Raw genomic sequence first — 27,860 nt, 5'->3', positions numbered from 1 at the left:
TCCTGGCTGAAGAACGTAAGAGACTGGACAGGCATGGACACACATTCGGTGCTAAGAAGGTAGAGAGCAATTTGCTGTAACCTAACCTTCAGTAATGGAGAAGGCACCTTAAGAAGAAGAATCTGTCGAGTTTGTTTTAGTCATTTACTTTTTTTCACTCAGTTTTCCCTGGACCATTAGCATCTTTATAATGTCGAGTGATATTGCCAGAGAAGCTTAAAATCCTTGTAAATATGAAGCTGGAGAGATACATACGTTTTAACCTCCTTAAAAATGATGTGTTCACAACGGGTGTTTTGTAAAGACACTAGTTTTAGAGCTTATAAATCGTTGTGTCACATTAGTACGTGTTGTTACGTATTGTAATCTTTTACAAAAAAATTTTGTACAGAATTATCTTATAAATGCGAAATTCTGCTTTTTATTAAAAAAAATTGGAAATACAAGACATGTTGAAGTTTCACGAGAAAAGTTTAAATGAGTCCAAAATTTCCTGGAGGAAATTGTGTTTTCCAAACCACCCCTGGCTTGGCATTATATTCGAATTCAGGTAAAAGGCAAGGCATAGCGATTTGCGCCCTTGTATGTAGGAGGGCCACGCGCCGGCCTTGTACGCCCTCGCTCATCGATCGTTACATTACTTACTAAATCAGGTCACTGTGTTTGCGGGTGGCCGTTTTTATCTTTCACTTTTGTCTTCCCAACCCTTATTGCATTGCTCGATAGCTCTACCACTATCACCTTATTCGAACTTATTAGTTGATCAAACACTAAAATCGGCTTAGTTAGATGCATCGGAAATAAGTTAAAGGGGAGATTAGAGCACTTTTTTTATTAATCTCGAAGTATAACAACAAATTGTAATAAAAACTTTATTTAAAAAAAATATCAGGATGCGTTTCGACGTATATGTCATCTTGTAACAGTCGAACTACCACAGAAAGTTCCATATTAGAGACATCAAAATAAATGTTTACAAAGGCTCCTTGCCATATCTTCCAAAATTACAATTATAAGGAATCGTATTAAATAAAATAGCAAATTGACAAGGATCGAGTGAATCTAATAGTTATTAAAAATTTATTAGTTAAATTAATTAAAGATACAAACTGCATAAAGGTTTAACATAGTTAAAAAGACACGTGGGTTGTAGAGGTTATGTATAAATATGTATATAAAATTATTAAAAAGGCACTGGATACTGATGAACTAATAAATATAATGAAATCAACTTACAAGTATTAAAATATTACTCACCCCAAGAAGTGATGGACGATATAAATGAATTTTTGAACAGAAACATGAACTTAAATAAATACCAGATACAGAAAAAAATTTCACATCCAGTAGACTGAGACTAACATGACAGACAGAAGAAAAGGGAAGTCAAGGGATGCAAATGACAAATAAAGTGTGGCACAGAAGCATAGAAAATTAATATATCGTTGCATTACTTACTAAATCAGGTCATTGTGTCTGTAAATGGCCGTTGTATCTTTCACTTCTGTCTTCCCAACCCTTATTGCATTGCTCGATAGCTCTACCACTATCACCTTATTCGAACTTATTAGTTGATCAAACACTAAAATCGGCTTAGGTGCATAGGAAATAAGTTAAAGGGGAGATTAGAGCACTTTTTCATTAATCTCAAAGTATAACAACAAATTGTAATAAAAACTTTATTTAAAAAATTTCAAGGCGTGTTTCAACGTAGGTCATCTTGTAACAGTCGAACTACCACAGAAAGTTCCATATTAGAGACATCAAATGTTTACAAAGGTTCCTTGCCATATCTTCCAAAATTACAATTTAAGGAAAAATATTAAATAAAATAGCATTGGCAAGGATTAAGTGAATCTAATTATTATTAAAAATTAATTAGTTAAATTAATTAAAGATGCAAACTGCTAGTTAGTTAGTTAGTTAGTTATCTTTATTCCAAAAAATCATAAATTTACAATAAATATAATTTTAACAAATGTACAAGAACAATATGTGATTTTAGCCTAAGCGTTGGAACCGTCCTAGATCATTAAAATTTATTAAAAAGAATTCATCCAGACTATAAAAAACATATTGACCTAACAATTTTTTAATTTTTTTTTAAACTTACATATTGAAAGTACTTTAATCCCAGTGGGCAAATGGTTGTATACTTTAATACCGGAGTACAATGGACCATTTCGAGTACGTCTATAATTATAATTGGGAAGAATTATATCTTGCCTGCGTGTATTGTGACTGTGTATGTCAGAAGGTTTTAACAATTCATGTCGTTTTCTATGTATAAGCAGAGATATCTTATAAATATAAATATTAATGAGCGTCATTATTCCATGATCTTTAAAGAGAGGTCTACATGAAGTTCTATTTGTTAAGTTGAATAGTGCTCGAATTGCTCGTTTTTGAGCCACAAATGTGGTTTAACCATAAAGGTTTAACAAAGTAAAAAAGACACGTGGGCTGTAGAGGTTATGTTGTATAAATATATAAAATTATTAAAAAGGCACTGATGAACTATTAAATATAATGAAGTCAACTTACAAGTGTTAAAATATTACTTACACCCCAAGAAGTAATGGACGATATAAACGAATTTTTGAACAGAAACATGAACTTAAATAAATACCAGATACAGAAAAAAATTTTACATCCAGTAGACTGAGACTGACATGACAGACAGAAAGGAAAGGGAAGTCAAGGGATGCAAATAACAAATAAAGTGTGGCACAAAAGCATAGAAAATTAATATATCGTTACATTACTTACTAAATCAAGTCACTGTGCTTGCGAATGGCCGTTTTTATCTTTCACTTTTGTCTTCCCAACCCTTATTACATTGCTCGATAGCTCTACCACTATCACCTTATGCGAACTTATTAGTTGATCAAACACTAAAATCGGCTTAGATGCATTTAGACCAGGGCGCATCTGTAAAAATATTGGTACATTTGGACGTTGAGAGGTGACTCAAATTTTTTTGCAGAAATTGCTTGAAAATAACTCAAATAATAATATTTGATTTATCCTCCCTCTCAAAAAGGTCCGGAACATTGTTTAAATAATCAAAATGTCAAAAAATGAAGGAAAAATTCGATTTTTTTCTTCGTTTTTTGATTATAACTTCAAAAGTATTCATTTTCGAGAAAAGTTGTATTGACATAAAAGTTGCGTAATTAAATTTGCTACAATATAGAATTGGTTAAAAATTTAAAAAATAGTCACCCTTGTTGCAAAATAGCAATAATTGCGAAAAAAACATACAAAACCAAGTATTCGCATTTTACATTTTTCAACCATTTATGCTACACTTAGCACCTTCATATTTCACCCAGAAAAACTTTATGATACGGTAAATCAATACTGTAAATTTCAATAAGATCAGTTCAATAGATTTTGCAAAATAAATTTTGCAATCCAGCTTTCGCAAAACAAATTCATTTTTTCAAAATGTTACAGAACTGAAACTAAAGCAGATAGCAAGTCGATTTTTTTTGCATATAGAAGTGTACTGTACCTTTTATTTGCAATTTGCAAAATTAAAATCGATTAACTACCACGGCGTCAGGAATTTTTTTAAATAAACATTAATTATTGGTGCTACGCGCAGGACAGCGGATAGTTTGCTCTGATTGGTCATTCCAATGACCTTTGATAATGATTGATACATTTTAATTTTTATTACATTTCGATATAAATAAATAAATTTGTTTATTGCAAAATAAAAACACATACTCTATCCTTTGAAATAACTCTTTTTTTTAGCAAAAACTTTCTTTGTTCATATATTTTAACTTAGAGAATAAAAGTTTATTATTTTTAAACATATGCAATTGTTTAAACAATATTTCACAAACAATAATAAAATTAGTTTGATTTTTGTGGAATTAAAATATTAAAATACAACAAAATGTAGAGTAAGAAAATAATATATTAGATAAAGATTGGAAGAAATTTTGGTGGAAATCAACTTGTGTGAATCGAACACCGCTGTCCTGCGCGTAGCACCAATAATTAATGTTTATTTAAAAAAATTCCTGACGCCGTGATAGTTAATCGATTTTAATTTTGCAAATTGAAAATGAAAGGTACAGTAAACTTCTATAAGCAAAAAAAATTTCAACTTGCTATCTGCTTTATTTTCAGTCCTGTAACATTTTGAAAAAATGAATTTTTTTTTGCGAAACCTGGATTGCAAAATTTATTTTGCAAAATCTATTGAACCGATCTTAATGAAATTTACAGTATTGTTTTACTGTATCATAAAGTTTTTTCTGGGTGAAATATTAAGGTCCTAAATGTAGCATAAATGGTTAAAAAACGTAAACTGCGAATACTTGTTTTTGTATGGTTTTTTCTATTTTTAAAATTTTTAACCAATTTTATATTGTAGGAAATTTAATTACCCAACTTTTATGTCAGTACATCTTTTCTCGGAAATGAATACTTTTAAAGATATAATCAAAAAATGAAGAAAAAAATCGAATTTTTCCTTCATTTTTTGACATTTTGATTAATTAAACAATGTTCCGGACCTTTTTGAGAGGGAGGATAACTCAAATATTATTATTTAAGTTATTCTCATGCAACTTCTGCAAAAAAATTTGAGTCACCTCTCAACGTCCATCTCAAAACAGATGGGCCCTGGACTAATTGGAAATAAGAAAGGGGAGATATAGGGTCATCTTCATGGTCGCTCGCTGGGGTACTCTTAGGCTAAGGCCACACGGGCGATAATTTACGGCGCCGTAAGAGCAATAAACCTGACGAGGCATTGGTTGACTAACTCCTATTTCATCTTCAACATTGGTGGAGGAGTTAGTCAGCCAATGGGTTTACTGCTCTTACGGCACCGTAAATTATCGCCTGTCTGGCCTTTCGCTAGCGTTTTAAATCTAAAATAGTTACTTCCTAGTTTCTCTTTTTTGATGAGATCATTTCAGTGTCATGTATATTTTGCTTCCTTGACTAGTTGACAATATTTTTCTTTCTATTACTTGTTTTTCCATTGTGTGTGTGTGTGTGAGAGAGAGAAAAAATGGCTTGGATGCGGGTCCGTTAGCCACAGATTTTTATTTTATTTTTACCTCAATTTATTAGTTTTGTTATATTTATACCTATTTCAATTAAATGACTATATTTGTTTCTCTCAAGTAGTTAATGAGTAATTTAAATACACACACCCAAACTTATATTGAATCACCATGTATTTCAAAGTAATATTTATTTCTTTTGAAAAAACTTGTTATTGTTGCGAAGATTAGAGGTTTTTATTGAAAATAAACAAATATATAAGACAATCGAATAGTACAGTCCGGTACGGTATAGATTATTTGCTTGAGTTGCAAGTTGGGCTGCACATGGATTCGCTCCCGGGTTCAGGTAGGAAGACCTAACCCTTCGGTCATAACTTAACTTTCGGGTATGAGTTTCGGAGCGAACTCGTGTACAATAAAAGTGGTTTTATAGGGGTTATGAGCGAATCCATGTGCGCCGGCAAGTTGAACGCAAATAAGTAAACTAACTTTTGCGTCCAAAAACGAAAATATACCTCATGTGGGGTTATAGAACTTACAACGAGGAAAGATTATTGGTCTTGTGGAGAAAGTAATGTTCTCAGATGGACATATCTGCAGAGCTAGGCGTAATACAGGACGTTCTGTCCAAAACATATGCTAGGTAAAAGGAACTAGGAAAGCTCAAAAATAAAGCAAGGGAAAGTCGCCAAAAGTAATAACGGCTCTCCACGATCATTTAATTGTCCAATTATCTGGAAGACACACAACCATTTCTCACCTGCAGCTCCAAAGGCAGATTTTGGAATCTACAGGTGTAACTGTTTCAGTTGAAACGATAAGAAGAAGAGCTCGTACCAAGAAGTATACAGCAAGAGACAGTTATGGGTTCCCGAGTTATCTAGGCAGCACAAGACTGAGCGCCTAAATTGGTGTCTTCACCACCAAAACTGGAACATTGGGAATTGACAAAATGTGCTTTTTTCACAAAAAGTCAGGATTTAATGTAATCAAATGGAAAATCAGATGACCCACGAAATCGTATACTTAGAGGTCGAGGAAGACAAGCAAGAACGAAAACTGTCAGATCTGTTCACAAATATACAAGGGGAAGTGTAATGTTCTGGAGAGGAATTGTGATCCGTAAAAAAACTCCTTTAATTTTCATCCAATCAACTTTAAGTGCTCACAGGTATATTGATAACCTGTAGTCAGGCTCTGAAGAGGTGCAACAGGAGAAAATTTAATTTTATTAAATGATAATGGGCCTCTACATACCATTAGAGTGACTACAGACATCATTGAAGCTGATGGTATCCCTTGTTTGGAGTGGCCTGCTTGCTCACCCGAGCTTAATCCTATAGAGTATTTGTGGGATATGCTTAAAAGAAAAATTAGAGCTCGACGGGATAATCCACAAAACACCGCACGGCTAGTACAAACTGCTTTTAAAGGATGGAGCAACCTACCACAACAAAATGTTGATAATTTGATTAGGAGCGTGCCCACGCAAACTGAAGCTTGCATAAGGACTAGAGGTTATAACACTGACTACCACAAAATACAAAAAAAAATAAAAACAAGTTAAACATTATTACTTTGAAATTTACTATTAAACATTGAAATTTTGTATGCCATTGACTTTAAAACAACTACTTTCAATTTGTTTGTTAAATACTTTATTGTTTTATTTAATTGTTATGTATTTGATATTAAATTGCTTTAAAATAAATATTGTTTAACTTCATCTGTTCGTTTTTTTAAATTCGCACGGAATAGTTAGAAATATCAGATGATTCCATATAAATTTGGGTGTGTGTATTTCCATTTTATGACAACTTATTAGATATTCTATACTAATTGGAAAATGAACTTGTGTTTGTCGTAAATTGTAATATAATTGATTTGTATATCTCTCGTTAATTTTGCATTCAAAGAAAATATGGTTCAAATCTCTAATCGAAACATTATCACAAAAACAGACTGATGAATTAACTATGTATTCCTAATTTGTGCAGATGTGCCTCATATTTTCCGTGTCGAGTTTTTAATCTGACGATAGTAGAAATATCTTGCTTTGGCAGGTTATACTTAAATATATATTCAGGTGGCGGAGGAAGTTCTTGATGTAAAGAAAAATATAAATTTTTTGATATGCTTGAAATATTTTTCCATTGTTTTTTCCATATTTTATTTATTCTAGCTTTGACGTCATTTATTGCATCTGTCGATAAGATCTGAGTTAGAATCTCACCATTTTTTATTTTTCCATTCTCGTATTCCTAGTTCTTTTAAATCCTGGTTAATACCATCAATCCATCTCTTTCTGGGCCTACCTCTCGGTCTCTTCCCGTTTAATTCTTTTCTAAGTACCGTTTTTGTATTTCTCTTATCATCCATCCTTTCTACGTGTCCCAACCAACTCTGTCGTTTACTTCGTATTCCTTTTGTGATAGTTGGTCTATTAAATATTCTATTTATTTCGTGGTTCATTCTTATAGGCCATTCCCCATTCTCCTGTATACGTCCATATATCTTCCTTAAAATTTTTCTTTCCCATCTAACAAGTTGTTCCTCTTGTTCATTAGTCAAAGTCCATGTTTCTAATGCATACGTTACTACTGGTCTCATAACTGTTGTCTTCTTCTTCTTCTTCTTCTTCTTCTTGTAATAGGACTATGTCCTGTTTCTTCTGTTACAGTCTTTGCTGCGATCCGGAGCTCCAACTCTCGTACCATCGTTTTTTGGGTCTTCCTATGGGTCGCTTGGTGTTGGGCTTCTGTGTTTTCGCCCAATGCGCCATACGTTCAGGGTCCATCCGATCTACGTGGTCCCTCCACATGCGTCGTCGCGCTCTTGTCCATCTCACTACGTCCTGAACGCCTAGCTCTCTCAATGTGTCTTCGTTTCGTACTCTATCTCTGAGTGTGATACCTCTTATGGATCTTAGGGTTTTCATCTCTGTTGTTCTCATTATCTGTTTGGTCTTTGTTGTCTCGGCCCTTGTCTCAGCTGCGTATGTCAGTACGGGTCTAACACATGTCTTATAAATGCGGACTTTGCTTTCGTTGCTCATATATTTATTCCGCCAGATTATATCCCTCAGGAAACCAGATATTCTCGCTGCAGATAACTGTTGTGTATATTTTTATTTTTGAGTTAAGTTAGATACTAATTTTGAGTTTATAGTATTCTGTGGGCTGTAGAAGCATTTTTTGTTTCCAAGTGAAATTCTCGCTGTTACCTCATCACTGTTTTTGTTTCCTTCCACTTCATTTTTACTTTTTCCCGAGTTGTTTTCATGTACTTTGTCTTTGAGACATTAACTTCTAAGCCCATAGTTCATAGTATGTGCCGCTTCTTTAAAATATGTATAAATCTTTTCTAGGGTTTTTAATTCACAGCTAATTATGTCTATATCATCTGCGTAAGCTACCACTTGGTTGATCTTTGTAAATATTGTACCTTCTCTATATGTAGGAGTTTTCCTGATAACTTGTTCCAGCGTAAGGTTAAAAAGTGTTGTGGATAGCGCATCTCCTTGTCTTACACCTTCGTTAATATTTAATTCATCGGACAGTAGTTGATTTTGGATTCTTACTTTTGCTTTATTTAGGCATAGTTTTACTAATCTGATTTTTTTTGCCACATTTAACCCTTGAATTCCGCTATATAAGTCCTTTCTAATTATTGAGTCATATGCTAGTTTAAAATCTACAAAAAGATGATGTAGTTCGGTATTCCGTTCGTAGAATTTTTTCAGCGTTTGCCTTACTGTAAATATTGGTTCTATAGTTGACCTACCTTTTCTGAATTCTCTTTGATAATCCCCTGTTGTTTGTTCCATTATATTGTTTAGCCTTCCTTCTAATATTTTGTTAAATATTTTGTATCCAACGTTTAGTAGTGATATTCCTCGGTGATTATTGCACCTAACTTATTTCCCTTCTTATATTGTATTGAGCATATCACTGCAATTTTCCATTATTGTATGTATGTATGTATCGGTTTTAGAACGTCTTTCGACGTAGTCCGATGCCTAACTTCCACGTCCTTCTATCATCCCATTGGCCATCTCGAAGATCCCTTGCACTCATTGCTTTGGTTACCCCTTCTTTCCATGTCTTTTTGGGTCTTCCTCGTTTTTTGCGGTTTGGTGGTACCCACTGCATGATCTTTTTGGGCAATCTTGTGTCTTCCATTCTTTGAACATGACCATACCAAATCAACTGTTTCCTCTCAATGTCTGTTGTTAAGTAACCATCTATTCCAATTCGTCGTCTTACTTCCTCATTTCGAACTCTTTCCCTACGGGATATACCTAACGATCTTCTAAACACATCCATTTCTACAGCTTCTAACTTTTTCCTGTTGTTCTCGGTTATTCTCCAAGTTTCTGCTCCGTAAAGTAGGCTGCTTTTAATAAGTGTTTCATAGATATTGTATTTTCGCTGTATTCCTATTTCGGAGCTCCAAAGTATTCCATTTAGGCAGCCAATTGTTCTTCTAGCTTGTGTTACCCTTTTCTTTATTTCCTCATCGTCTTTTCCCGTTCTATCGAAGATTACTCCCAGGTACGTGTATTCACTACAGGATGTGATTTGTTCATTATCCTCTAGTTCGATATTGGATAACTCAGCTCCTATGGGTAGGTATTTAGTTTTTTCCACATTAATTTCCAAGCCCCACTGTTCATATTCCTCCTTTAGTTTTCTTGCCATATACTGTAGGTCGTCTTTATCATTAGCTATGATCACTTGGTCATCAGCAAATTGTAAGGTATATAAACAAACCTCTCCGAGGTCTATACCCATACCGTTGCATTTACGTTTCCACTGGTTTAGTGCTTTTGCAACATATATCTTGAACAAAGTTGGTGAAATACAGCAGCGAAGCGCAGTGAAATACATTTTCCATTGTTAAGGCATTATTTCTGTATTCCATTATACAGGGTGAGTCATGAGGAACTGTACATACTCCTACCTCGTGTAGAGGCTCCTATGGGGAATAACAAATGACCATTAAAAAGTGTCTGCTCCCATTGTTTAATAATATACAGGGCGAGTTTCGCATTTTGACAGAAATTTGTATTCGTCATAATTTTTGAACGGTCAGATCGATGAGTCTCTTATTTTGGTCAATCGTTACACTATTACCACCTAATCAACTGATTTATTCAAACTAGAAAAAAATCAGGTCCTGCTTCAAAAAAATGAGTTCGTTTGGGACTTAGAAAAAATTTCACCCTGTATATGCTTTTTGAAAACTATAATATGAATTTTACAAATTAGACAAATAGGCAATTAAAATGACATATTTATTTTTTCCCCACGCGATTACTTAATTTTTTATATAAAAATCAAATTTGAGTATGAATTAAAAGTTTGGTAAAGTGAACCATAGATTAAAAAAAATAACTTTTATTACAAAAATTAATTTTTTTTGAACAAATATTTAATTTATGTTACCACCCAATCAACTGATTTATACAAACTAGAAAAAAATCAGGCCCGGATTTAAAAAAATTAGTTCGTTTTGGTCTTAGAAAAAATTTCACCCTGTATACTCTTTCTGAAAACTCTAATATGAATTTTACAAATTAGACAAATAGGCAATTAAAATGGCATATTTATTTTTTTCTCCACACGATTACTTAATTTTTCATTAAAAAATCAAAATCGGAATTTTAACCTAAAACTGAAAAAAAAATGAAATCACGGTTTAACTCGCTACAACTCTGTTCCATTTTAATATTTTTTTTCTGAAATTTTACAGTACATATCTCTTACCATTGTGAATATGAAAATTGTTGTAGACTTTCCGTCTTCTTCTAATAGAAGTTATGAATTTTTAAAAATAAAATGTGCAGATTCGTGAATTGCAAAGTTAAGTCGCAAAAATTAAGTGAAAAAATTTAAGATTTATCTATTTGATCACGTCTATGTTAAACTATAGAGTCCAAAGAGAAGTGTTATGGGTTTTAGATCTAGACGTGGTATAGAAAAAAAATGGTGAAGCTTTTAATTTTGAGAAAAACGTTGTTTAATTTTTTTTATTTTTATGGCAAAATTCCGATTTTGACAAATTTGATTTTTTAATAAAAAATTAAGTAATCGTGTGGGGAAAAAATAAGTAAGCCATTTTAATTGCCTATTTGTCTAATTTGTAAAATTCATACTAGAGTTTTCAAAAAGCGTATACAGGGTGAAATTTTTTCTAGGACCAAAACGAACTAAATTTTTAAATCCGGGCCTGATTTTTTTCTAGTTTGAATAAATCAGTTGATTGGGTGGTAACATAAATTAAATATTTGTTCAAAAACAATTAATTTTTGTAATAAAAGTTATTTTTTTTTAATTTATGGTTCACTTTACCAAACTTTTAAATCATACTCAAATTTGATTTTTTTATTAAAAATTAAGTAATCGTGTGGGGAAAAAATAAATAAGTCATTTTAATTGCCTATTTGTCTAATTTGTAAAATTCATATTATTGTTTTCAAAAAGCGTATACAGGGTGAAATTTTTTCTAAGACCCAAACGAACTAATTTTTTTGAAGCCTGACCTGATTTTTTTTTAGTTTGAATAAATCAGTTGATTAGGTGGTAATAGTGTAACGATTGACCAAAATAAGAGACACATCGATCTGACCGTTCAAAAATTAAAACGAATACAAATTTCTGTCAAAATGCGAAACTCGCCCTGTATATTATTAAACAATGGGAGCAGACACTTTTTAATGGTCATTTGTTATTCCCCATAGGGGCCTCTATACGAGGTAGGAGTATGTACAGTTCCTCATGACTCACCCTGTATACTATGACTTTGATATTTCACTGTGTATTCTATGTCCTCGATCTTTTAATATTTCTACGGTTATTTCAGCGCGTCCTGGGGCTTTGTTATTTTTAATTTTTTTTAATGTGACATTATTTACTTCTTCTTCTATGGGTTCATCTAGGTCTGGGTCTAGGTCTATTTTCTCCACCGTTTTAGCACTGCCTTTTCGTCTGCTCTTAGCTCACCATTTTTGTCTTTGCATAATTTTGTTCTTGGTTGGAAACCTTTTTTCTCAAGATTTATTTCCTTACAGAATTATTGTTTTGTATCATTTTTCTGTTCATTTAAAAAAATTGTTACAATCATAGGCCAAATAGAGTGTAAATACTTTTTTATTATATTTTGATGTCTTTTCATAGATTTCTTAGTATAAATAAAACGTAAAGTTTTGGTAGTAAGTAAATACTACAACATTAAGGGTAATTTTCGTGTAAATAAATGATTTACAATAATTAGAATACCAACACCATAGTCATGGAAAGGTATTTAATTATAAAATGAATGATTAGAGGAAAGATTATAAAGATTCCATCTTTTGTAACATTCCATATTTTTGATTCACGCGTTCTATCAAAAAGCACAATCCCACCAAAATGTTTAAGGTCGTACATCATGTCCTGCACTTCTTTATTTTCTTTTCTGAAACTCCTATAATTGATTATTTTGATTAATACATTACCGTTGTTCCCTATAAAATCTGTCAAAAACCACTCTATAAAAATAGTGAAAGTGTTTCACTGCTGACAAAACAATTTTCAACCCCGAAAACCTCGTAAAACTCGTATAACCACACTATTATTATTTATTTTATTTAAAAATTTAAATCGTTTTCATATGCTACGTTAGGCTGGACCTTGAAAGTGGAATAAAATGAATAAAACATTGCGGTTTTCGATAAAACTGAATAACAAATCTTCCTTGTTGAGTAGAGATTGTTTAAAATTGTTTTAAATATGGAAATGCCGACTTATATGATCATCAAATAATGCATATATATATTATAACAGGTATATATTATAACAGGTATATAATCTTTGCTGAACAGTTAGGAAACAAGATTGAAATATTGGGGTAGCAGCAATCTCAAAGAAAACTCTTTATAATCGTTCCAAGCTTTCGATAATGTTTATTATCATCTTCAGAGAAACTATATCTATATATTTACAAGAAATACTGGATATTAGTGACTGTCAATATCAACAAACAAGTGGTTTATTAGGGTTGCAGTCAGAAGTTTGGCCAGGTTATCAAAGAAACACTCTCTTGACTTTTTGTCTAGCTTTCGGGATTGTTTCATTCCTTTATCAAGACTCTGTAATGTAAAAAAAACAAAAATGTAAGTATTGATTAAAATATCACATTGCAATAATAAAACCTACTAGTTGTTGAGATTATTAAACGAAAGCTTGATGGTACTCAACATTCCAATGTAACACAAATATTAAAAACAGAAGACAAAGGACAGAATACATTTTTAAAATTTTGATTATATTATGTTATCAGGGTTTGACATACATTAGTACCAATGACATGGCATGAGCTGCTTCTTCCAGATGTTTAAAGAGAACGGATTTCTAAGCCATCTTCAATGTCGGTGTGTTTGCAGTGTTTTTTTGTTGGGTTGATCGATTAGTCCTGTTTTAGGTGTATGTCACCTCTTCAGGACATGGTTTGTTCTTTGTGGCGTTATCTAACTGCCCCACGATCTACCTGGGCCCATTAATCCCAAGTACCTGCTGCCCCATCGCCGAGAAAGTTGGGGATTAAGTCTTAATGACCGGAAATTCCAAATTTGATTATAGTCGAAAGTAAGAATATAAATATTTTCAGTTATTCACTTCAGTTGCAAGCATTACGGTATAGTGTCCGGTTTTGTCCGTTAGTGTTTAACTTTAAAATGGCGAATCCAACGACTATGTTTAGTCAAAGGGTAGAACTTTTATTAATAATTAATGAATATAAATATTCAAAGGCCCATGTCTCCAAAGATGGAAAAGTTAGATGGCGATGCATCAAAATAGGGTGTCAACAAAAAGTGTACACAAAGGAAGGTGATGAAAATTACGTTATTCTTGAAAAAGCATCGGTGGAGCATAATCATGCTCCAGATATCCACGTTGACCGGCAAATTTTTAGTAATTCTACAAAGAGGAAAGCTGTAGAAGATATATGTGAAAGACCTTTAAAGATTGTCCACAAGGAATTAAGGAAGGAAAATTTCAGCAATTTACCGCTGACGACGAAAGACATTTCTTGCGTTCGAAGAAATATCTAAGCTGAAAGACGAAAATCCACACCGTCATTGCCCAAGTCACAGGAAGAAGTTCTACAAGTGTTAGTGAACTTAAATTTAAAAACAAATACAGGTGAAAACTTTTTATTATCTACGAAAAATAATTCCGCAATTTTTAGTTGTTTCACAAATCTTTACTTTTTGTGTAATGTAGATTCTTTGTATGTAGATGGAACTTTTCAATACTGTTCTAAATATTTTTGTCAGATGTTTACTATACATGGCTAAAAAAATGTTTTTTATGTTCCTCTAGTATTTTGTTTGTTACCAAATAAATCACAGCAATCGTATAAAAGTACTTTTGATAAATTAATAAAAATATGTACAGATTTGAATTTCAATTTCAAACCGAAGCGAATAATTTCTGATTTTGAAATAGCAATTCAAAATGCAGCTAATTTAGTGTGGCCCGACATTATTATTTTTTGTTGCAAATTTCATTTAACACAAAATTGGTACCGAAAAATTCAAAATTTAGGTTTGTCCTCGGAATATAAAAATCAAACTGTTATTGGAAAATATTTAAAATTGTTTTTTGGCATTCCTTATTTAGATCCAAATGCTGTTGGTGACTTTTTCTGATGAACTTTTTAATATTATGTCAGAAGATGGCAGAGTTTTGCTATTTTGTGATTACCTAGTTGATAATTATTTAACGGAAGATTCAACATTTCCACCTTACATGTGGGCTTCAAATTCATCATCTCATATTTACTACAAACGCCTGTGAATCATTTCACTCGAAACTTAACGAATGTTTTTTTTAATCACATTTTGTTAAATTTTCAAGCAGAAGTATATTATGTGAAAATTAGAACTGCACATAGATTCGAAAAAAAACTTGATAAAACGGCAAAAAGAAAAGTTGATTTTATTGAAAATAGGCTAAATGAATATTACGTTAATCAAAACATTACTAAATTAGATTTCATTAAGTCAGTTTGCAATTATTATGCAGCTAACTTTTAAAACCTAAAATATAGTGTTCCCTCTTACTTATTTTAATCACTAATCAGACATTAGAATTAAGCATTGTTATTGTTTAACTGTAGTTTTTGTTATTGTATACAGGGTGAGGCAGATAACTGGCCTATTAGAAATATCTCGAGAACTAAAAGCAACAGAATCATGAAAATTTGAATTAAGGGGTTTTGAAGAGTCGTCTATTTAATGAAAATATTTTTATCTATTTCCTACTTCCGGTTATACCGGAAGTTGCTTATAATTTCGTTTTTTTAAATGGGACACCCTGTATATTTTTACATTTTTGGATTCTCTTCGATGTCTTCTTTTAAAAATATGAGGTTTTGTAATGTTATACAGGGTATTTTAAAAGATAATTACGTTTTTGTATTAATTTCGTAGCAACATTCACACCCTGTAGAATTGTAGTAGTTTGACATATAAAACTCTACTTACGATCAAATGATTTTTAATATAGTCTACTATTGTTAAAAATCATTGTATAGCTACATTTTTAATTTTAGTATACAGGGTTGGTCGAAACTCGGAATGAGTATTTTCTGAGTTTTCTTAAATGTAACACCCTGTATTTTAGTATTGTAATGAAATGATATTTTATGGTACTTTTTTATTTCTTAAGCATTCCCTATACCTAACTGCTTTAATTTGTGCTTAATTGTTAATCGCACCAACAATTTTAACTACGTAGGTATTTTGATAGCTAAACCATTATTGGTAATTTTAAGGATCAGTCTGGATTAATATGTATTTATTTCTGAAAAATTATTTGTGATTGAATTTTTTCACGACCAACCTAATAAAATTTTACGTATTTTTTGTTGCAATTAATGTTTAGCTTGAATCACCAATAACTCACAAATTAAAGCAATTAGGTATAGGGAATACTTATTAAATAAGAAAGTACCATGAAATATCATTTCATTACAATACTAAAATACAGGGTGTTCCATTTAAGAAAACTCAGAAAATATTCATTCCGAGTTTCGACCAACCCTGTATACTAAAATTTCAAAATTAGCTATACTAATATTTCTTAACAATAGTAGACTATATTAAAAATCACTTGAACGTAAGCAGAGTTTTTAATGTCAAACTGTTACAATTCTACAAGGTGTGAATGTTGCTACGAAATTAATAAAAAAACGTAAATATATTTTAAGAAAGAAGATATTGAGGAGAAACAAAAAATGTAAAAATATATAGGGTGTCCCATTTAAAAAAACGAAGTTATAACCAACTTCCGGTATAAAGTTGCAAAGAGATGAAAATATTTTCATTTAATAGATCATCCTTCAAAACTACATTCCAATTTTCATGATTCTGTTGCCTTTAGTTCTCGAGATATTTCTAATAGGCCAGTTATCTGCCTCACCCTATATAAGTTAATGTAGATTTATAAATAAACTTTATTCGATTATATTGTTATAGTTTCATTATTTAACCATTTAAAATTTTCGCTTCTGCTTTGGGAATTGGGTTCCTTTTTGAATACAATAAAGTAAAATAAAAACTATATATGTTCACAAAAATATTATCTAAGTACCTAGGTAGCGTGGGGTAGTTCGTAGTCGATTTTAATCCTACTATAAAACTCAACCCATTAAAATCTAAGTAGCGTGGGAGAGGTTACGGGTACAGCGGGGCGATGACGAGGCTAATCTCGTCGTACTTGGGCGGCCGGAGTTTCAGGGTTCGGATAGGACAAGTCCTGTCCGAACTCGGGAACCCGGAGGCCGGAGTACCCCAGGGAGCGGTCCTGTCACCCCTGCTGTACACGATATACACCGCTGACGTACCTAGAACACCAGGTACCCTTATGAGCCTATACGCCGACGACACAGTGATAGCGGCCAAACACAGAAATGTAGATATAGCAGTGACCAACCTGCAAACAGCACTACCAAGAAATAGAGGAATGGAGTATAAAATGGAAGATAGCCATTAACTCGGAAAAGACACAAGCGGTTCTATACAAGAAAGGAAGACAACAACCAGAGGAACAGCTGACGGTACAGAACACCCCCATCGAGTGGAAAAACGAAGCTAAATACCTAGGAGTCATCATGGACAAAGGATTAACCTTCCAAAAACATGTAGAAGCCACAGTCCATAAGGCCAACATAGCGAAAGCAACACTAAGAGGACTTACAGGCAGGAAAAGCAAACTAAGACTAAAAACAAGGTTAAGATTGATAAACAGCATTATACTACCGGTATTAACATACGCATCTCTCGCATGGGGACAAGCATGTAACACTCACAAAAAGAAGATTCAAGCGGTCCACAACAGCAGCTTGAGAGAAGCCGCCAGAGTCCCAAGATACGTAGCAGAAAGATTCCTGTTCAGAGAACTCCAACAGGTGAGAGTCACCGAAATCATGACAGACAAGGCAAGGGTCAAATTCGCGGAACTGGAGCACCACCCAAATCATATACTGCGAGAGATGCTAAGGTATGATGAGTTCCACCGATGGAAGCACAGAAGACCGAAACAGCAAATAGTGGAATAAAGTGTACAAAAGTGAAAAGTGATAGTAGTCAGTTCGTAGCTCAAAAACAAGTGCCGAAGATAGCGTTACACACGAAGATCCAACACCACGATCACCTTCAAGGTAAGACATTATAGAAAATTATAGAAGGGCACAGGCCCCCCAAAAAAAAATATATATAAAAAATAAAAAGGCGTAAGCCCCCAAAAAAATATAAAAAACCATAAAAACACATAAAAACTCGAGCAACAAGTCATTGGGCGGAGCCCAATAGGGCTCAGCACGATGACTTGGGGCCCAAGCAAGCAATTTTTAGTACCGCGGTTAAGTAAGTAAGACGATAAAGGCATAGAGCGCATCACGCTGAGTCTAAGATTTTTGCATTCGATTAGGGTACCACATGGAATCTTATTACCCAGGATTCCATTGTGAAGAGCATTTGGCTACGATAGTTGTGCCCTCATCGCGCATCAGCGTGCTATGGGGGGAAATGGATGGCCTGAGGCATTGGAGCGAGGTGGGGTGATCCCTGTTTATTCTCGGGTCAAAACACCTCGCCCCAATGAATTGTTACACCCGAATGTACTCTTTCGAGAGGGTGGACATTCCCACAGGTCGGGTTAAATCAAATTGCTTGCTTGCTTGCTAAGTAGCGTGGGGGAGTTCGTAGTCGCCCGTTCTTTGAGTCTCACTGCTCACTGTGTCTGCGGAAGGAGGACGTCTTCAAAGTTCTTCAGTACTCATCCGGCCAGTAAGCAATCCTACACTTTTTGATGTAGCGGCACAGTCCACAGAAGAAGGGTAGGGATTTTTGGTAACTACCATGTACTTGGTTTTATTGATCTAAGGCCAATTTCATTGGGCCAACTTTGAAAAAGGGTAAAAACTTCTTTCGCATCTCTGGTGGATTGTGCAAAAAGCTAGCAGTACTTTCGCCCCCCTGGGAAGCGAAGCCATTTGTTTCTGGTTGTGCTTTGCTCACTACGTGCTCCAAAGCGAAGTTGAATAGCAAAGGGGAAAGTGGATCGCCTTGTCTTAGACCTGTTTCGATTTGAAACGGATCTAAGACAAGGCGAATTCTGTACATACATCTGGGCTAATTCTATTAGCTTTTGGGTACTCCCATATCCACTATTATCTTCCACAGTGTCTCCCTGTTTACAGAGTCATACGCTTTTTTAAAATCTACAAAAATTTTATATACTTGTTTGATGTATTTCCAACTTTTTTCTCAAATTTGGCGTAAGATAAAGATATGGTCTATTGTTGACCTTCCCAATCGAAAGCCGTACTGGTAATCACCTACTATTTCTGCGTATGGATTAATCTTAATAGAATAATCGACATAACTTTGTAGTTTGTATGAATTAATATAATATTCCTCTAAGGCAAGCCGCACACCAACGAAACATGAAACGTAAAACACGTTTCATGAAAATTAAACGCGGCTAAACAAATCTTGAAGTCAGCCTACCAATGAAACTAGTGTGATTCATGCTCATAACACATTTTTATTTTCGGAAAGTTTCATAAATGGTCGGACGTCTATTTGTTTAGCAGTGTTTTATTTCCATGAAACGTGATTTACGTTTCATGTTTCTTTGATGTGCGGCCTGCCTAAAGTTCTTACATACATGTTTATCTCCCTTTTTGTAAACAGGTACTACTTATGTAACTTTTTCGCCATTCTATCGAAATCACTTGCTACAAATGAGAAATTAAACGAAACATTATCTTTAGTTGTTGTCAAACATATCGAGGAAATTTTTGATACATCTGATGACACAAACGAACCATATTGACAAATTTTTGGAAGCATGAGCGCCGCCAGTATTATTTTCAGAGGGATGCATCTGAATCTATACATACTAAGTATTAACCAATATAAAATATAGAATTATACATATATATTGTTCTGAAGCTATTTCCTTGTGGCAATTTTGTAATCAACTATTCTAAATGGGAAATAAGCCACAATTTAACTAAAAAAATGATTTTATTAACGTTTCAATGTCCACATCGGATGTCGTTGTCAATGGGAAATAAGCCACAATTTAACTAAAAAAATGATTTTATTAACGTTTCAATGTCCACATCGGATGTCGTTGTCAAAATTAATATTTTGTATTTTGACAACGACATCCGATACCTATGGACATTGAAACGTTAATAAAATCATTTTTTTAGTTAAATTGTGGCTTATTTCCCATTTAGAATAGTTGATTAAATAGGTATGTATAGCTATTTCTATCGAGGCAGGGGGTGTAATTGCACCCCGCTGCCGGCGCCCATGATTGGAAATACGAAAAGTGTAAAACCAATGGCGTACCAAAGTATAAAACCAATTATTTTAGATGAAAATGTATATTAGTCAGTCTCAAAACGCAAAAATATTACTATTTTCTGTACTATTAATAACTTGAACAAATAGAAAACTCTTACCTGTATTATCAAGCAATATACTTTAAAAAATGTGTTTGTTTCAGGTTATCCGCATTAGCAACGTAGAGAAGAAGAAGTTTGAGTGCATGAACATATTAATTACCTGGCATGTCACTGGTATCGTTGGGTATGTTTATTTTCTATTTTAACTTCAGTTTTTTACTATTCTTTTTTTATTCCTGAGTTTAGAAATCATTGTAAATATGATTGAAAGAATTCTCTTCAATATAAAGGAATAAATTTTACAACATTTAATGTGGAAGAGACTATAATTTATCTAATATTACTCCTAATGATGCTAGTCGTAACCGAGTTGATTTTAAATTGAAATGAACCACTTTTGAAGTTTATAGTAGTTTTTGCAACAGTTTATTTTATGATTGTTAATTTTATTTGCCATTTAGTTCATTATTTTATTAATTTTTTTCTATTTGGCATAGTGTACATCTTCCATTAACCAATAGATATACAGTATGCGGCAAAATAAACAGTACTGAAATGAATATTGAAATGTTATGATTATTTATACAGGGTGTTTCATTAATAATTGTCCATATAGTAACTGGAGAAACCTTAGCACAAAATACGAAGATTTAACCTAAAACACTTAAATAAAATGTTGTTCCTTACTGAGTTACAGGGTGTTGTATCTTAAAATTTAAAAACTATTTTTGCTCAGCATTTTAAAACTATTCGACGTATCCTTTTCATACTTGAAAAATTTTTACAAAATTTACCTAATGAAAGGGCACTGTAAATCCGATCATCGTATTCATCATAAAATTCTGCGAATATTTGATTTTACAGGTTTCAGTCTACCTTTGCAAATAAGAGGTGGGGGTGAGCGGGAAACTTCTTATGAAAAAATGGCTGTAAGTCCGGTTCTGCTAAGTCGAATTTTGCATACTTAGTCTTATTGAAACCAGCTCTTTTTCGTCAATGTAAGAGTCTTATTTTCGAAATAGCGTAATACGTAATATGCTAGCTAGTTGGCGTTATTTAATTATTTTCAGAAATCTAGTTTTCTTTTGAAAATGTTAAATACAAGTTTGCATTTTTAATCCTGTAGTACAATTAGACCAAATTAGCAACAGAATACCGAAAACCGCATGTCGATATCTTTTTTCTATCTCGAGATATCTTAAGAAACGTGTACATTTTAAACAACTGTTAATGTCACCGGTAAACGAAGTTAAGGAAAAGTAGTGTGCTATGGAAAAACAAAGAAACATTTTCCAGATGTAAACGTATATAATTAATTAAAACAAATATAAGACAAACAACACTATAAAATATAACGATGAAAAAAAAAATAATGTGTGTGTACTTTGTACGCACGTAAGAAGTTATACTTCTATTATATGATTTCAACGAAATTAATATACTTTTTATTTATATTTTGTTTAAATATTAAACTAATTTTTATTTACTACTTCTCAAACATTTTTATTAGAACAGTGCCAAAAATTAAAATAATAAAAGAATAAAACACACACAAACACATTAAACAAGCCACAAATGATGTCTGAACATTAATTGTCGAAAATTTTTTTAACTAAATACGTATTTTCTGAAAATACAATTATATAATAAATATACTTACAATCATAAAATGTATTAAAAAAAACAAAAAGGAAAGTTTCTATTGGGACTCGAACCAGCGCGAGCGCTTATAAGAGCGGTTGGTATTGGAATTCACTCGCCTTCTCCGCTTAGCCATGGACACTATGTGTCATTATTTACGAAGATCGACTAACTAAACGGATTAAACTTGTGATATTTTGATATTTTGAAAATTGATCAAATTATTTTAATTTCGAATTGAAATGATTTAGAATTGAAAAAATACAACAAAACATAGAGTAAAAAACCAATATATTAGGTGAATATTGATAGAAATTTTGATGGTAATCAAATTATATAAGTCAAAGTATTACATACTATGTATTTTGGCAGATCAAATAGGTAGGTTTATACTCATGATACATTAACAATTATTACGTACCTGTTGCTTTTAAAAACTATTTAAAAGTCACTACAATATTATAAACTTTTTTGTTTCTGTCCTCACAACAATAAAACTAATATATTATACATTTCTTTACCTTTACCTCCAAACCACAGCTGCCATATCGGATAATTTTTGACATGTCATTTGAACATCCAATCATAACAAAGTTATAATGCGCATGCGCCGGGCTGATAGGTTTTAACATATAAAAAAATCACCCTCTATCGCCGGTAAAGAAGTATAACTTCAAAAATCAACTACTTAGTGACGACTTAAATGTTCGAATTGTTGCCCATTATTTTCGATTTCAAGCATTTACTATTTCCAGAGTATATTGAACAGCAGTCTCAATTTCGGCTCTCGCAATCCTTTGAATGGCGTTTCGTATTCTCTAGTAACTAGTAGATCATATTATTTTCTCGAGTAGTGGGCCTAGCGGCAAAAACAAGGTCGTTAATCCGTCCGCATAAATAAAAGTCTAAAACAGTTAAATCTGTTGCTGTTCAATCTACTCTTAAAAGAGTAACATGCATTTGCATCGAAAATGATGGGCAATAGTTTGAACATTTAGGCCGTCACTAAGTATGTACACTAAGTAAGTACTGTAGGTGCTTTTATTTCTTTGTTATATTTTATAGTGTTGTTTGTCTTGTTGTTCTTTTAATTAATTATGTACGTTTACATCTGGAAAATGTTTTTGTTTTTTTCCATAGCACACTATTTTCCATAACTTCGGTACTACTACTACATTGTTTGATTTGCTTGTTTAGATAAAATGCTAAGAAGAAATGCGTTCAATGTGTGTCCCCGTTTAGGATTTTGTCCTCTTCAGGGTTTGTCGTGAATGTATTGTGTGGCAGTAAAAGCAAACAGTCCGAAAAACACACTGGGGCAAGTGTCGTGTCCTGGTGTTTTTCCTTGGTTATGCCGGACGGTGGTGTCCAGAAGGCCAAAAGACAACAGAGAAGAAAGTTTTGATGGATTGTTGTTGGTTCCATAGACATTTACGTGTACTGTCCGTGCTTTGCTCTCGACCAGTCTCCCTAGAAACCATTGTACAACGACAGGCGAACCTGCGTCCCTCGTGGGTGGTCAGGAGGTGGCTTTAATTTTTGAGCGCAGCGTGGACAGTGAGCGTTCGAGTGGAGAAAATAGTTGCGGCTATTTTCTTGGGACGAACAGGTATAATTGTGCAATGAAGTTGGGAAACCGCAAAAAACCAACTTCTCCCTGTTCGGGTAACTTCGGTAGGTGACAGTAACAGTTATGTTTCAAATTTACACATTACAATATATCTCGAGAAAAAAGGTATCGACATGCGGTTTTCGGTATTCTGTTGCTAATTTGGTCTAATTTTGTACTAGAGGATTAAATATGCATACTTATATTTAATATTTTCCAAAGAAAACTAGATTTCTGAAAATAATTAAATATCGCCTCTTAGCTGGCATATTACTTATTAGGCTATTTCAAAAATAAGACACTTACATTGAAGAAAAAGAGCTGTTTTCAACAAGACCACGTATGCAAAATTCGATTTGGCAGAACCGGACTTACAGCCATTTTTTCATAAGAAGGTTCCCACTCACCCCCACCTCTTATTTGCAAAGGTAGACTTAAACTTGTGAAATCAAATATCGCAGAATTTTATGAAGACTATGAATTCCAGTGCCCTTTCATTAGGCAAATTTTGTAAAAATTTTGATTTTTTAATTTTTGATATTCAATTACGCCCTCTAGCGGTGAACCTACAATTATGAAAATAATTTCCAGGCTTTCCCGAGGCAACTTTAAGCGAAGCTGTACTATAAACGGTTCCTGAGATATGGCCGAGGGCCACTCTTATTGGAACACCCGGTACAGTTTACTTAAATTCCAAATTAATGATTATAATAAGTATAACAATAAGGGGAAAACTCTTTACAAACTTAAATTATCAGTGAGAAAAACATTTTTTATTTTGTAAAACCTGTCTGAAGTTTGGAGTGTGGTTAGTGTAATTGATTCTCATTAGGGAGTTGAGATATTCATTCATCTATTAGCTGTACCGATCTGTACCGGTTTTTAATAAAGTTCATTCTTGAAAAGTGGCGTCGCACACAAGAGTTGAGCCAAACGTATTACAAAATTTCATTGCCCAAGATTCTGAATTTAATTGCGGTCCGGAAAAAACTAGCCTACGGTCCGAATGGGGACCGCGGTCCGTCATTTGGTGACCCCTGGTCTATATCATATTGCGAAATACTCATCCAGATTCTTATTTTGGCAAGCCACATGTCTGCTAAGTTTGCTGGAGCACGCGGCAATCGATTACCTACCATATTCCACACATCATGTTCGATGGATGACAAATCAGCTGATCTTGATGGCCACTCTAAAGTCTGTATACCAGATTCTTGTTTGAACTCCATGGTTTGACGGGCAGTATGAGGTCTTGGGTTATCCTGTTGAAAGATCGAATTTGGAATGGTTTGTAGGTAGGGACGTAAAACTGGTTGGAGTACTTCACCAATAGATCATCCACCTGTCAGAGTACCGTTAATAAAAACAAGAGGTGATCTGCTTCCCAACCAAGTAGCACATCATACCATAATGCTTGTGGTTGTCCTGCTGTGTGACGTTCAACAGCCAAGTCTATATTTCGTCTCTCACCTCTAAAACATCTTCCCTTATGCAAGTATCAGAGCCAGATCCAGCCAAACAAAACCTAGATTCATCACTGAAGGAGACAAAATTCCATTGGCCATTCCAGTTTTACCGAGCTCTGCACCACTCTGTTCATAGGTAATAAAGTATGTAATTTGAAAATTTTTGAGATAATAAAGCGTGTGTGTATAAAAGGAAGAATAGATATTTAGAATAGAATAGAATAGAAATATGCTTTATTGTCACTGAAAATACAAATTTTATGGACAAAGCTTAATAAAGTCAGAAAAAAAAATAAATAAATAATATCTAACAATAACAATAACAAATACAATTTTCTGAAATTTGATAAATCGTCAATATAAAAAAATATACATAAATACAAAATGTAAGTTAATAAAGTAAAGAAAAAAAAACAAAATCGATATATTGTAACAATTTATAGAAATTGCAAAGTGAATATACAACAAAGTAAACTATTTATAGACATAGGAACTAATTTAAGCTGCTGCATGTGACACCCAAATATAGATAAGTTTGGTTACTTGTACATTACTGTAATTTCTTAGTTAGTCATTAAGACACTCTTCTACTGAATAATATGGTCTTTTAGATAGATGAGCTTTTGTTATTTTACGGAACTTGGGGAAAGATGTTGCAGATTTGAGTTGTAAAGGAAGATGGTTGTATAGTTTTTTTGCGGAATATAATATAGATTTCTTTACTAACTCAGAGGACGGGATCGGTAAATAGACATAAAAAATTTGAATTTCTGGTGGAGTAGTCATGACGAGGCCTTGCTGGAAAGACATGCATGTGTTTACGAATTAAGCAAACAGTTTCTAAAATATATAAAGATGTAAGGGTTAAAATTCCGTGATCTTTGAAGTAACTTCTGCAATGTGTTGTTCTTCTGAGGCCAAACAGATACCTTATTGCTCTTTTTTGTAATTTAAAAATAACATCTAATTGGGCAGCTGTACTAGAACCCCAAAAAAGGAAGACCATATCGAAGATGAGACTCGAACAAAGAAAAATATGTTAGTTTAGAAGATGCTAAATTGAGTTCTTCCGAAACAGATCTTATAGCATAGCAGGCTGAGGCGAGTTTCTTACTTAACAAATCGATATGAAGGGACGATTTGAGGTTGCTGTCTAAAAAAATACCAAGAAATTTTACAGAATCAACGGTAGAGATCTGGCTGTTATTAACAAGCAGGGGTTGAAGAGTACTTTTATAGGATAATGCTACTGTCTTATCCACGTTAAAAGAGAGTAAATTAGAGTCAGACCAGGTTTTTATCGTAAGCAAATCAGAAGTTATAGTTGCATGAAGAGATGCAATAGTTGAGTTGCTCCAAGTGATACTGGTATCATCAGCAAAAAGAAAAATTTTTCCATCGATTTTTAAGTTAGTGATGTCATTTATAAAGATAAGGAACAGTAGAGGACCCAATACTGAACCTTGTGGTACTCCACATACAATGTTTTTGAGACTAGAGTCAGTATCATTTGCCCTAACTAGTTGTTTCCTATTATTCAAGTAAGATTGGAACCAAGTCAAAGAAATACCTCGAATCCCATAAAAATTTAGTTTTTTAATCAAAATGTCGTGATTTACACAATCAAAAGCTTTGGCATAGTCACAGAAAACAGTGGCAGTAAAAAGATTATTGTTTAGTGCTTGGTAAACCTCATGAAGCACAGAAAACAAGGCATCAGTGGTACATTTAGTAGTTAAAAAGCCGAACTGATTTTGGGATAAGATGTTGTTATCAATGAGAAAGGACATAAGACGGGTTTTTATGAGTCTCTCAATAATTTTTGAAAGTACCGGTAGTAAGGCAATAGGTCTATAGTTGCAAGCATTAGATTTTTCACCACCCTTATGGAGAGGAATAATAATGGCTATCTTTAGGCACTCTGGGAATTTGCCTCTTTCAAAGGAATCATTAATTAGTGAGACGAGGATTTCCAACACATTTTCTGTGAGATTTGAGAAGATTTTTATGGAAGATTTATTAGCTTTTTGAGTGTAAATTAAGCTTTTGAAACTACTCTTTTTAGTAATTAAACAAAGCACAATGTTCAGAAATAGTAAAAGTAATATAAAATGTTTGTGAATACGAACTTTCAAACGGCTCGTTTTCACGCTACGTCTTAATGTACGTTTTGTGTGTCATGCAAAACGTACGACAAAACGTACGGCTTGTGAATAAGCGGATTTCATTTTTTCGATTCGACAAGACGTACGTTTTGCTGTTTTCACGCTACTTCTTATTGGACGTTTTGTGTGATATAATTTGTCCTCCGCTTATTCACAAAACGTACGTTTTGTCGTACGTTTTGCATGACACACAAAACGTACATTAAGACGTAGCGTGAAAACGACCCTTAATAAACTGCTACTAAAATAGCATGTCCAAATAAAAAAAAAAGAATATAGTGAGATTTTTATCAGCTTTTCTGATTATAAATGACGCTTTTGAAACTACTCTTTTTAGTAATTAAACAAACCATAGTGTTCATAAACAGTAAAAGTAATTTGAATATATTATGTGAATATGAACTCTAAAATAACTGCCGTGAAAATAACCACAAGTAATTTGGTGTGATTTGATTCAAAGTAATATGAATAAATTGTATATGTATAATAATAAATAATACATAAACCAAATGTACACTATAAAATATGAGGTATGCTGACGATACGGTTCTCCTATCGGGAACGCTAGTAGGACTGCAACATCTCGTTCAAAGTCTCAATATACAGGATGTCCAGAAACTCTACCGACAAACGAAGACAGGAGATTCCTCAAATAATTTTAAGATGTTTTAACCCAATGCACCTAGTCCGAAAATGCTTCCTAAGGGAGTTATAGCTATTTGAAGATGTCGTCTTGTAATTAGTTTTTCTTAAATAACTCCAGAACGCTTCTATTTAGAAAAACGAAAATTGGTACACATATTTATCTTCCAGAAATAAATCGACTCCATGCATTGCGAATTTCTAGTACCGGTCATAGGCGTCCGTTTTTTGTAGGGCAACAGTTATTTTATCGCATAACTTTTTTATTTTTTATTTTTAAGCATTTTTATATCTGAATTATTAAATTGTGAGGTATTCTACAACTAAAAGG

At 33.2% G+C, this 27,860-nt stretch overlaps 1 protein-coding gene across 4 annotated transcripts in view; it reads left to right on the top strand.

The window, feature by feature from the left end:
- LOC114333588 (myocyte-specific enhancer factor 2) overlaps nt 1–27,860 on the top strand; it is a 427,721-nt gene that overhangs the window by 289,191 nt on the left and 110,670 nt on the right. For all 4 annotated transcript variants that reach the window (XM_028283484.2, XM_028283486.2, XM_028283485.2 and 1 more), the window contains one exon: nt 20,108–20,190. The gene's annotated coding sequence lies outside the window, so the exon portion shown is untranslated. The remainder of the gene's footprint in view (nt 1–20,107; nt 20,191–27,860) is intronic.

Source organism: Diabrotica virgifera, chromosome 10 (assembly GCF_917563875.1).
Source record: "Diabrotica virgifera virgifera chromosome 10, PGI_DIABVI_V3a".
NCBI classification, from domain to species: Eukaryota; Metazoa; Arthropoda; class Insecta; order Coleoptera; family Chrysomelidae; genus Diabrotica; species Diabrotica virgifera.
This window is presented reverse-complemented; position numbering and strand designations above follow the sequence as displayed.